This window comes from Echinops telfairi, unplaced genomic scaffold (assembly GCF_000313985.2).
Source record: "Echinops telfairi isolate 266 unplaced genomic scaffold, ASM31398v2 ScPeMD7_3533;HRSCAF=4204_0, whole genome shotgun sequence".
Classification (NCBI taxonomy): domain Eukaryota; kingdom Metazoa; phylum Chordata; class Mammalia; order Afrosoricida; family Tenrecidae; genus Echinops; species Echinops telfairi.
Window position 1 is genome coordinate 17,091,911 of NW_022107431.1, and position 12,055 is coordinate 17,103,965.

A 12,055-nucleotide genomic window follows, 5' to 3' on the forward strand; every position below is an offset into this window, starting at 1 on the left:
AACAGAGTGACTTTACCCAGCCAGGACCTTCGGATGGCAGGAACTCCAGGGGCTGGGCTGGGGTCCATTACATGAAAACCCATGACTATGCTTTAATTCTCACCAAACAGCACCAGTGCTGAGTGCCGCTGGCTCTTCCTACTTTGAGGAAGACTGCCCCATAAGGACAGGTGGTTTCCTTTAGTCCAATCGCCTTGAAGACAGGGACTGAGTCTCATTCTTTGTTAATGACTGCTCACTGCCAAGGGCACAGAACAAGGGTTCCAGCATGCGTCCCGCAGCACCAGCACTGCTGCACCTGGGCCTCGCAGGCACCTTGAGGCTACAGTGACACCGACCTACGTGGATCAAGAACCTCACTGTGTGAAGACCCTCAAATTATGTATTTCACAGTCCAGGGCTGTGAAAGATTCACTGCCATCGAAAGCCTCGGACCTCAGTGTCCTCATCACGAAGGCATAGATAGAATCAAACATTATAAGGAAACTTATAAACACCAAGTTCAGGTTTTCTCACAAAATAAGTTATTTACGAAAGTGTTCCATCATAAACATTAGCTTTCTCTAGGTCATCAATGGTCTAAACAGGATCAACTCACGGTGACCCCTTGTGTCTGGCGGGACCCCTGAGCTGGACTGGAACACTAGGGCCTCTGAGCTCTTGCTGGACCACCTTAAACCTCGACCCAGAGGCGGCCTGTGGTGATGGGCCCACTGAGAACACAGCCTGTCCGATGTCCACATCCTGGCTGCGATTGGGGTTCCACAGGTGTCCAGACATGTAGCCATGGGGGAAACTGGGTAAAGGACACGAGAGAGCTCTCTATTATTGTTGCTACAGTATCTTAGGCCTGTATTTGCAGCTAACAAGTCTCCAGTTTTTCTAATATTTAAAACTTGGAACAGAGAAAAATGTTGCTGTGTAATGAATGCGCCCAGAGTAAGCAACCCGTGCTCCCTGGGCGGACCGAGTATGGAGAGATCACTTAGTCCGTCCGCACCCCCCCACCCCCGGCGTCCCTTCACTGTGACGGCGGGGCCAACCACAGCTCTCCCTGACCTGGCCAGGACACTTGCTGCTGTCAAAGTCACAGAGTTCTACAAGAGTACAAAAAGCAGGAGATGCGTTCAAAATCATTGCTGCTCGGGGTCTGTGGCATCACTGGTCCCCGCCAAGGCTGGTGCCTAAGACGCCCGGAGTTTCTTACTCCTCCCCCCACATCAAAGGCTACAGCGTGGTTAGCTCCAGTGTTCACACTACCCAATTCCGTGACAAAAAACTCTGACAAGACCGACCGATGGACAGTCTGTTAAGATAAATACTCATTCACAGATAAGAAAAACCAAGTGCAGTATACTTTCCACAGAATTTCAAGAGTTGAGAAAAACAGAGAAATCTAGCTCAACCTTAACTTTTCTCAGCCTCCCAGTTTTAAAGACCCAGTAAAATGAAGACCAACGAGTGAGCCCAGGGCTAGGAGCTGCCCTCCCTGTGTCAGAATGGAGACTTCAGGAGGAGCCTGCACGCTGCACACCCTTCTTCTCGCCATCCCGCCAAGTGTTAACTCCAGAAGAGTCAACAAAATCTCCGGTTCCAGTTTGCCTTTGACTAGAGCAAAGTTGCTTGTATTGAACATGAAAGTTGACCCCATGGGATAAGCTTTTTACTAAAGAAAGGCAAACTTAAAAAAAACTTATTACAAAAATAGTTGGTTTTTTTTTCAGTAAGCCAGCAGCCTGACCCCAAGCTGCCATTCTGGTCCTTTAATGTGACCTCAAGCTCTTTACAGGAACTTCAAAAATTCATGGAAACGTGGAATTAACCTTTAACCCGAAGGCTCCTGTATTACACCCTTCCTCAAACCCCATAAAGGCAGCCTGGCCCCAGAACGTTCCTACTTCACAACACATCAAACGTAAGGCCCCTGGACCGTGCAGGAAAACCCTCACGTTGTTGGGGCCCAGCGGACTGCTGCGAATGCAAGAGTCCAGAATTCCGAAATGCAGGCGCCTTGTGATGCTACAGGTGACTGCTCCAACCTGCTGCAGGCTGGCGATGTGTCCCTGTAGAACACCAGACCTAGTGCAGGAAACGGGCAGCTCACCTTCAGAATCGTGATCATGCAAAGCAACACATACAGGATTCTTGCCTGAATTACAATGTATGTAAGAGGACGGCATGGCTAAGACTTAGCAAGGAACTCCGCGGTCAGTATTACTGATACCTTAGTTCCCCATCACTCCCTGCCGCAGAGCCTCTGGGACAGCCTTGAGCAAGTCTTCTCTGTACAACCTAATGCACTTTTCTCTTGGACTTAGCGCCTGCTTTTGTGAATGTACTGCACTCAGTTTATAGACACAAAGATCCAGAAACAGATTAGAAACAATCCACACCCTTACAGGTATGTGTGTGTGTCTCCAATCTTACTCCATCTCCTTTGGGTCACCTGGTGCTAACCTGACGTTGAAATGGCTTCTGATCACAATTTCCGCAAGGGAGCGAGGCTGGCCTCCCAGAGGATTAATGAAATCTAGTTTTTTAAGACCACCTTTTCACTTCCCTTTTTAAAGCGTTTCTTTAAAAGACACAATTTTTCCATATGCCCCAAACTACTCTTAAAATAAGTTTGGAAGCCACAGGATTTCATGTAACTACTCACAGAGATATTCTTTTAATCAGTTCAGCCAATACAAAGGGGCTTCAGCAATTCAAGGAGAAATTCTGCTGTCTTGTACCACAGCTTTCCACAAACTTTTTGAAACCCCTTGATGTTTGCCCAGATGTTACAACACGCCCCCTACTCTAAGCTCTCAGACAGCTCTGCCTTCATGAAGCGTACAAACAAATACACAAACTCATTCCCATCGAGTCCATTCGGATCCATGGTCACCCTATAGGACAGGGTAGAACTGCACCTGTGGGTCTCCAGACTACTTATGAGAGGAGCAGCTGGTGGTTTCAAACGGCTAACACTGTACCCGCTACACCACACTAATAGAGGCACAGGAGACAGGAGAAATGGCTCTGCTGGACAGAGCTGGTTCGGCAGGCTAGCTGGAGATGGAGCTCTGCAAGGGTCAAGTCAGGAAGAGAACTAGAAAGGACTTCTAATCGACGTAGCTTAGATAAAGCTGTTTAGACTGAACACCTCCAAATATTAGATTCTGTGTAAGCATAAACAAACATTAATTTAGCTCCTCTGAGACGTTTTACCATCCTACCATCCGAAAAGTCTACTTACCATAACAAATTGCATTTAAAACGATTGCTAGTGAGTACACAGAGGGCTGCAAACAAATCAAGTCTAAGTCAGTCAAAGCTGAACTATGCCACAAAGCCTTACATTCAAGAGGGTTACCGTGGGGGTGGGGGTGGGGGTGGGGCGGGAGAAGGTAGACCTTGTGTGGCTCAGGTCCCCAGAGCTGCAGATTATGCTCCAAGTCCCCTGATGGCCCTGATTCTGACCAGGGAAGGGAATTGTCTGAGGGGTCACGGGTGAAAACTGGAATCCTCTACTTTTCTTTATGTGGCCCTTTATGAGAGGGTGACTCTTGGGGACTGAATTATATCCTCCCCAAGTATGCTGAAATTCCACCCCTTTAGATGGAAATATATCCCTATGTGGAAATAGAGCGTTTCCTACAGGTCGTTATCAGCCAGAAAGTTTGTTTTTGTTTGTATCTTCTGATTTGGGTACTGAGGTCAGAGCACAGTCAGGAGGGTCCCTAAACCCAAGCCTTCCTGATTTAGAGGCCAAGTGTGAGAGAGAGTGTGAGAGAGAGACACACACACACACACACACACACACACAACCCGAGGTGGGTGAGGTACTACAGAAAGAAGCCTCGGCTCCATTGTTTATTGGATTTTTAAACACATCAAGCCCAAGAGTCAAGAACCACCTCAGAAGCAATACTTCCCTGGGGAGGTAGAACACCCGAGGGACAGACAGAACTGCTGTGCACTCCAGTGGGGATGACCACACACAACAGGGGCCCTGGAGGCATAGTGGGTTACATACTAGGCTGTGAACCCCAAGTTCGAACCCACGAGGAGGTTCCTTGGGAGGCAGAGGCGGCAGCTGCTCCTGTAACAGCCTGGGAGACCCTGGGGAGCAGCTGTGCTCTGAACTGTTGAGCACGTACTATGTGTTGGAATCCATTCAGTGCAGTGGGTGTTTGGTTTTTACTGTGTTAAAATTTACAAAACTGTCAGTACCCCAAAAGAAAAAGTCAATCTTACTGTCAAATACCTCCAAATAAAACATTTTAAAATCAGTTCATAGGGTTTTTCTTTTGAAGGGAAAACTGCTCCCCCCAAAACCGACTCTTAAATATGTGAAAAGCAAAAGCAAACCTTTTTTAAAAACAGCCCTAACCATCCTGTTATTCCCTGAGGTACCTTATAGTAAGGCCCCAGGCACGCGCAATTTTGTTTTAGAGTCACAGAGCCTAGGAGGTATTATTACCCACCTTGTGCAGGTTCAGAAGGGCACAGTTCATGAGCACAGCAGGGTCCCAGCGAGCACTGCAGGCCGAGCTTGTGTCCTCAAGCACCCGAGGGCGGTCCACACTCCTTCCCCTGTTCATAGACACCGCTTGTGGGCTAATGCCAGGACGCTACTAACTACCCATACTCTATTTCACACCATAAAGAAAGCATAGAAGATGTTACCAGTATGGCTGAGTAACTTGTGCAGAAATTGTTAAATGGTATATAATTTGCTGCATACACTCTTCACTTTAACCGCAACACAAACTCACACACACATACACACTTAGTCCTGCTCTTTAGAACACAAACAACATTCACTGAAAGGAGACATTGGGCCAAGATCAAAAGAAACCAAAAAAGAGAAGATTTGGAATTGAAATTTTTATCACATGGGAAAATTATTTTTCTCTTTCGAATCTACTTCCTCATCTGAGCAATGTTTTATAAACCCCTCACAGGCCCATTAAGAGATCATGCTGGTAAACAACTTGGAAAACTGCACAGCTTTATAGAATATAAGAAACCTTTCATTCAATAAACATCTCCTGAGTGTCAAAAATCAAAACCAAAACCAAATCCACAGAGGTGTGCAGATTAGAGCAATGCTGGCCAACAGAACTTTCAGTGGCAAAAGACAAAGACCATCCCATGTGGTAGCCCCTCCATCAACAGGGCTACTGAGCACTTACGGCTTTTGTGACTGGGGAACTTTCCACTGTTGTGTTTCGTTTAATAAAATTTACACAGCCAACTGGCTAGTGGCTGCTAAGGTGGATGGCAGCACAGCTCTAGAGTACAGGATCCTTGCTGCCTGGACCAGAAGAACGGGTTACTCAGTGCTCCACTGGCAAGGAAGACATGCATTACAAACATGGGCTTTTGCAACAAAGGGAGATATCACCTACTTGAGGAAACACTGTTACAGAGAAATAATACGACACGAAAAGGAACAACTTATCAAATAGAACAAGGTAACTTTTGGATCCACTGCCTGCAAGTTAATTTTGACTCCTTACTACACTCCAGGGCAGAGCTGCTCCACAGCAGTCAGGCCCATCTTTCTCCCCAAGAGCTGCTGGTTATGTCTGAACCACCGACCTTGGGGGCTAGCAGCCGCTAAACACACTGCACACCTGAGGGCTCCTCTAGATGGCAGTGAAAAACCAGCATCCATTGCTGAGTCTGTGCCAACTCATAGGGACCCTGGGGGAGCGAGCAGCGCTTTTCCCAGGTCTTCAAAGACTGTCAATCTTTATGGGAGCAGACGGCCCTCTCCTCTTTCCCCCAAGGAGCAGCACGTGGTGAGCCCAGACTTCTGGCTTTGCAGCCCAACATGGAACCACGACCCCACCAGGGCAACCAGCCTCCAATAAAGGGAAACAAAACAATTCCAGGCAAATGGATAATGAAAGAGGGTAACGAATGTGAAACGCTGTCTACAAACTACCATCACAAAACCAAGTCTCCTTTTTGAGCACCTACTCACATTTCAAAGTCCACAGGCAGCAACCTCAAGGACACCAGCACAACAGCGGGTATCACTGACAGAAAAACCTGTGGGGGAAGGAGCTGGGAGTATCATCCTGCACCCCTCCCTCCCATGGCAGCACCAGTCACACCAGCCAACAGGCAAAGGACCCCAGATGCCCCTACTGCCTTTCCTTCTTAGGGGACTCCTGCCATCATGGGGGGCCAGCCCACTCCAAAGTCAGCTCAAGCCATTCCCAGGGCATGCATAAAAGGACACTCGGGGTGTAAACACAAGACCAGGGCGCACCTCCAAGATACTGCAGAATGGGATCCCGATCACAAGGAAGGAATGCCCCACCCTCTCAATAAACAAACCAACAACCTATGAAGTGTGCAAGTGAATTATCGAAGAAGTGAGCCAAAATGTAGCCCGAGAGTCAAGAAGTGAGTCCAGGCTCTTGGAGAAATGGCGGTATTAGATGTGCTTGGCATAGGAGTGCCATAAACTCCCTAATCGCAAAAAAAAAAAAAAAAAAAAAGGCAGTACCTGTGATGTATAGTCAAGTGCAAAGAAAACAAGGGCAGCGTGTTTAGGCAGACAAATATCAAGGTTCATTTGAATGGCACCAAGCTCTGGCACGGAGATCAGAAGGAGGCTTGTTGAAGGTCCTGGAGTTTGACGGGAGATGTGCTTGCTCAAAAGGAAGCCCCATCCTCCTGAGCTGCACAGGTGTGCTCTCACAGCTGTCTCGTTGACTGCTCAGAAAGAATGACAGGTTCAACATCATGGCTTCACTCAGAACTGCCAGGTGGCCTCACGCAGCTCCCTGTACTACAGACATGAAGCTTACACTAGGTCTCACAACAAACCCTTCCCGACCCAAATTCCATGAAACTTCAAAGGACAGTCCAGGCCTGGTGCTTTTTGGCACACTCCAGTAGTGACTGTGTGCAAGACTAGAAGGTCTCTCTGAAGGCCCCAGGGGGCTAGTATAATCTCATAGTCAATATGAAGGGGCTTCCAACGTTCTTGGGAGATTGAACAAAAATAATGGGATTGTTCAGTGAACTGTCCGAAGTCCACACGTGGGCTATAGGCAGCACATGGAGCCAACAGTAAGTAACCTGGATTCAATTGGTAAGTACATTGTTTTCTCTCAAGGCTTGGAGCACATGCCTAAAAATCTGTACGGACACCCTGCATTAGCTGTAGTCATTCATGTACATTAAAAGCAAACCTACCAATATGCAGAAAGCCCTGGTGTGGTGGTTATGCACTGGGCTCCATCCAATCCACGTGATCGGCAGCTGGGCTTTCTACTCGGTCTCGGAAACCCCACAGGGGGTCGCTATAAGTCAGTACTGACTCAATGCAGTGAATTTGGTTTGGACGAACAGGCAGAAGATGAGACAGTCTCTATGAGGTGGGTAACCTCTTTGAAAAAGAGCAGCTTACTGGCCAATTTTCTCATCTTATCAGGCCCAAAGAACCAACCAATCTATCTTGGAAGAAATACAGCAGAATGCTCTTAAAAGCACGGATGGGGAGATTTCATCTCGTGTCATTCAGACAAAGGCCAGTCCCTGGAAAAGTACATCATGCGTGGCGAGGGGTAGCAATACAGAGGGATGGACACAGTGGCTGCGAGATGGGCTCCACAGAACAAATGTGAGGATGGCGCAGGGCCAGGAGAAGCCTGGGCTGCACTATCGGGTTGTCACGAGTTGGAACCGACTGGAATGCATGTAACCCAGGATCATTCAGGAAAAAGCGAGCAAGAGAAGCTGTTTCCCAGGCTGAGCAGGAGACTTGGGCCAACTTCTCGAGCTTGTTTAAGTTAAAGATCAAGGAGGGGGAACAAGAGATCGATTCCCTCCAGAGCAAAAGCGACATTAACCAGGAAATCGATGAACAGCAACAAGGTTTTGTTTCTACTCCTACCTCACCCCACCATGTGACATGGAGGGGATCCTGACTCACAGGGAACACCCCGCCAGGGTATTTTTCTGCCAGGGTTTTTTCCTCCCGTGGAACTGCTGGTGGCTTCAAGCTGGTTAGCAGCTGAATGCTTCACTAGTGCACCACCAGGGCTGTGGTGATTAGAAAAACATGACCATATAAATTTGATTCTCTTCCCTTTCCAGGCAGCGTTCCATGCCTCTCCCTTGGACCAAGTGCTGGTCTTACCAACGTACTCCAGCAAGTGATGGTGTGTCTTCCAAAACTGGCCAGTTACCTCCCTTTAAAGCCACGGTCCATTTTCCTCCACTGACAAACACTAGTCAAAACAGAAATCCTAAAGACTTTTGCTTTTTTGGTAACAAAACACACACAAGGCAGCACTAGTGTCCAGCACTTGCTTGGCGGTGCAGCGCTCTGAACCATGCCTACTGAGTTAGTTAATTGTGCCAGCCTGGCCGATAATCCATGTGGTGCTGGTTGAAAGGCGGAGGGATAAATGGGTGGTGAAGCCTCGCCTTTCGAGTTCTCGGGTCTGTTTTGTGATGGTTGCATTGGGTGCAGCTGCCTTAGCAGTTCCCTGCTTCAGCTTGCAAGATGGATTTCCTACAAGACATCCCCAAGGAAAAGCCGCATGGATCTATCCCGATGCAGCCCTGGGTGCTGGAGCAGCCGTGTGGAGACCCCTGCCAGTGCTGAGATGCTTACATGTTCACTGACTCAGCTTTCCTCCTGCAGTCGGCATTATTGCCTCTGTTTTGTGAGGTGAAGGACTTTGTGGACTGGTGTTGGGTATGGGTTAATGTTGGACTTGTGGGCTTGGGCAGCATTGGGTTGGGATGTTTTCGTGATGCACATTTTCTTTGCATAAAACTCTCTCTTATACATGAGTTGCTGTGGATTTGTTTCTCCAAAGTACCCAGACTAATACACCTACGAACACTGTAGAGCAGGCATCCTCAAACCGCGGCCCGCCGAGGACATTTATCCGGCCCGCCGGGAGTTCTTCCCATTTATTTTTTTACTTCAAGATAAGATATGTGCAGTGTGTACAGGAATTTGTTCATAGTTTTTTTTAAACTATAGTCCGGCCCTCCAACAGGTCTGAGGGACAGTGAACTGGCCCCGTTTAAAAAGTTTGAGAACCCCTGCTGTAGACTGTTGATTACTGATTTGGGTCTGTGGAATCCGTTTTCTTCCATACAGACTAATGGTGGTTGCTTTTTCGCTTTACGCCACTCTGGCTTCTGAAAGAATGAACAACCGCTGGCCTTCCCGACAGCAAGGGGCACAGGGTGGGCACAGCATTTCCTCACTCCCATTTGGAATTCTCCTTCTGGGAGGAGCCAACAGGAACCTGAGAGAGGTGAGCGAGCCCCAGGGCAGCACATCAGACCCTCCAGCCCCAGCCACCATCTTGATCTTCACTTTCAGACCATGCCCAGCCATGCCAGTTCCAGGTTCCTGACCCACAGGAGCAGAGTAGAACCAGGGAGTCTTTATGAGCGTTGAATTGGAAGAGCAACAGAGGATGGCTAACACCTGTGTCAATCCTGGGCCTGCCCCATTAGGGAAAAACTAGGAAACATCACAATATTTCACTGGCAGTTACAATAAGTACTATCTCCTGAAAACTGTGTTTCCATTTTACAGATACTTGTACTGAGTACCCATTTGAAACACATTTCTTAGGATCACAGTAAAAACCGTTCGAAACCTGTTACATCTAGACCAATAGGTTAAAAAGAAAATCCCTAGTGAATGCCAGGAATTCCTTCAGGGAATATGGCCACAAAACCCGACAACCTATAAAAACAAGTCTTTTCCGTAAGCTGCATGACCAACTCGATGAACTGTAAGACACTCCCAAAATACATCTTTGCTCATTTACATGTAATTGACCCAACACCCAGAAGACACGGGAGTCTGTCCCAGACTTGCCCACCCCCTCACAAATGTCCACCAGAAACTAAGGTCAGGGCGAGGAGGATACAGACACACAGTCTAGAGCCAGTGTCCAAAGTTCACAGGCACACAAGGGTACAGGGGTTTTCTGCTTATGCTCCAGTCGGGTGAAAAAAGACCAGCAGCGGCGGCCGCAGCCTTTACAGAAGTCGACTTGAGATGAATCCTCCACTTAGCTGATCTGCTTCCACCGTGATTTTCTTTGAAGGGTGAGAAGCTATTTTTAAACTCCTAATTTGCCACTTTTCAAAATACTAAAATAAATCAGTATAAAACACTCAACAGATGATCTAGCTTATGACTGAAATCAGACATTTGCAGTTCTCTGACAAGCAGGCTTTGTCCCAGGCCCTGCCTCAGTGGGGCATTTCCACATCCCCTCTCCTCTGCCAGGGCCAGCTTCACACCTCGGTGAGCTACGGGAAACCGCAGCTGCTGCACAGCTCTCCTTAGAATGCTGTTCTTAATGACAGTGACTAAAATCAAACGACTGGACAAATCCACCGCTTGCATGCCACGCCCTGAGAGAAGAGTCAGGGATGCGGCTCTCTAAGGGAAGAGAAGGCGGCTCCAAGAGCAGTGGGCCAGGTCTTCTCACTCCGACACCCCTATTGATTCCCAGCACCCCATCAGACCCAGATGCACTGCCACCACTGTGGTGATTCCTACCCTAAAGAACAGAGTAGAATTGCCACGGTGAGTTTCTTAATCTGTAAATCTTTATGGGAACATAAAGCTTCATTTTTCTCCAGTAGAACCCAAACAGAGATTATAAAAACCAACAGGAATGAAAAAAGTCCACTGCCACTGAATTAATTTCCACCCATAGAGCACCTATATAGTCTTTGAGGTTTTCAGCACCACCCACCTGGAGAGCCCTGGACTGATGGGGCATCTGGCTGCCAAAGCCTACATTGTTTCCTGGATGATCAAGTACAGTACAAAAGTCTTCTCCTGCCCCGGGGGGAAGCAATGAATTTTTTTTCTTCCTGAAAAGAGGGCAGCAGGCCAAATAAGTTTGAGAACCTACAGTCTAAATCCTTACAAGCCCAGATAACCGATAAGCTGCGGGGTGAAGCGGCACCCTGGTGGTTAGCGATCCAACTCTTACCAAGCTACTCACAAGTTATCCGTATTTTTATGCAAATGACTCACTTGCTACCTTTTTAAAAACCAAGGTATTTTTGGAAGCAGTACACCACCACCACTGCATGGTCCTCCACCCCATCCTCCTTAGGGTTATTTGTGTAAAAATAAGTACTTTAACTGGAGAGCAATTATTCTAGGCACTCAAGCCTCCCGGCATGTCCCTTGCCTGCTGTAAGCCCAGCCTGTTGCCTCAATTCTGACTCACAACGACCCTATAGGCCAAGCAGAAGTGACCCTGAAAGTTTCCAAGGCTGGTGTCCAGTGTTATGCTATCTTCCGTAAAGATTACGGTCTTGACAACCCTACAAATCTGCTTTACTGTAGCCTATAGGGTTGGAGTCCTAATCACTTCCTATGCATGTGAAAGTTGGACAATAACTAAAGAAAGAAAATGGCAGAAGAGTTGGTGCATTTGAACTATAGCACAAGCCAAGAAGAGTCAGATGGACCGCGTGCGCGGACTGCCAGAATGAAAAACAAATCTGTCTTGGACGAAATACAGCCAAGATGTCCCTTAGCACTGATGACTGTAACCCAGAGGGGAGCAAAAACAGCACTGTATGTCAATGGATGTATTGGTTGGTGTAAGATGTGGCCCCCAAAATAAGCAAGGGTTCTTGAGGGTGAGGGGATAACGGGGAGCTGATAACAAGGAGTTCAAGAAGAAAGAAAATGTTTTGAAACTGATTGTGGTAGCAATTGTACAACACTGCTTGAAATGATGGAACTATGGAATGTTATGTCTATAAGAACTCCCAATAAAATGATCAAAACCGAAAACAATTGACACCAAAAAAAAAAAAAGGAAGTTGTGGAAGATGAGGCTTTGTCTAACAGACTTTGGACCAGGACAGACCATCCCCTGGAAAAGGACACCATGCTTGGTAAAATGGGAGGGGCTGTGAAAAAGAACAAGACCCTAGAGGAAATGGACTCACAGTGGCTCCAACAATGGGCTCAAACATAAGAACCACAGTGAGGAAGGCTCAGGACCAGGCGGTGTTTTGTTCTGTTGTG